Source organism: Bison bison, unplaced genomic scaffold, assembly GCF_000754665.1.
Source record: "Bison bison bison isolate TAMUID 2011002044 unplaced genomic scaffold, Bison_UMD1.0 scf7180017864068, whole genome shotgun sequence".
NCBI classification, from domain to species: domain Eukaryota; kingdom Metazoa; phylum Chordata; class Mammalia; order Artiodactyla; family Bovidae; genus Bison; species Bison bison.
The window spans coordinates 11,384,161-11,384,660 of record NW_011494640.1 but is presented as its reverse complement, the minus strand read 5'-3'; the positions used below and the strand labels follow the sequence as shown (position 1 = coordinate 11,384,660).

At 81.0% G+C, this 500-nt stretch overlaps 1 protein-coding gene across 1 annotated transcript in view; it reads right to left on the bottom strand.

Moving 5' to 3' along the window:
• The window catches only part of SERPINE2 (serpin peptidase inhibitor, clade E (nexin, plasminogen activator inhibitor type 1), member 2), a 70,576-nt gene extending 70,398 nt beyond the window's left edge, over window positions 1-178 (bottom strand). Inside the window, exon 1 of the mRNA XM_010837059.1 lies at window positions 6-178. The gene's annotated coding sequence lies outside the window, so the exon portion shown is untranslated. The remainder of the gene's footprint in view (window positions 1-5) is intronic.
• Between the last annotated feature and the right edge of the window lie 322 nt (window positions 179-500).

The window sequence follows — 500 nt, the reverse complement described above, 5'->3', positions numbered from 1 at the left end:
CTCACCGCCCCTCGATCGTGATCCCCAGGTGGCTGCCGCGGGGCGCGGCGCGGCCCGAGCCGGAGCCGGGTATTGGCGGGGCGGGGGAAGTCTGAGGAGGAAGAGCGGCGAGGAGAGAGGCGGCGGCGCCTGCACAAGCCGCGCAGCCCGGCAGCCCTACAGCGCGAACCGCCGGCCACGGCGGCTGGGGCTTTATCGGCTGCCCGCGCGGCCCCCGCCCCTTCCTGCCGCCCCCGCCCCCGGCCCGCCCCGCCCCGCCTTCCCGCCGCCTTCTTTGTGTGCCGGCGGCTGCCGCGTCCCCGCGCCCGCACTCCGGGGCGCCCCCGCTCCCGCCGCCGCCCGGCTGAGGCCCCCCCCTCCCCGCGGGTCCCCGTCCCGGGGCTGCGCCCGGAAAGCGCCGGGAGACACGCCGACCCCGAGGTGCGGCGCCAGCCCGGGCCGTGCTGCACGTGGGTCGCCGGGCTCGGCGGGGGGTGTGGGAGGTGGGGAGGGACCCGAGG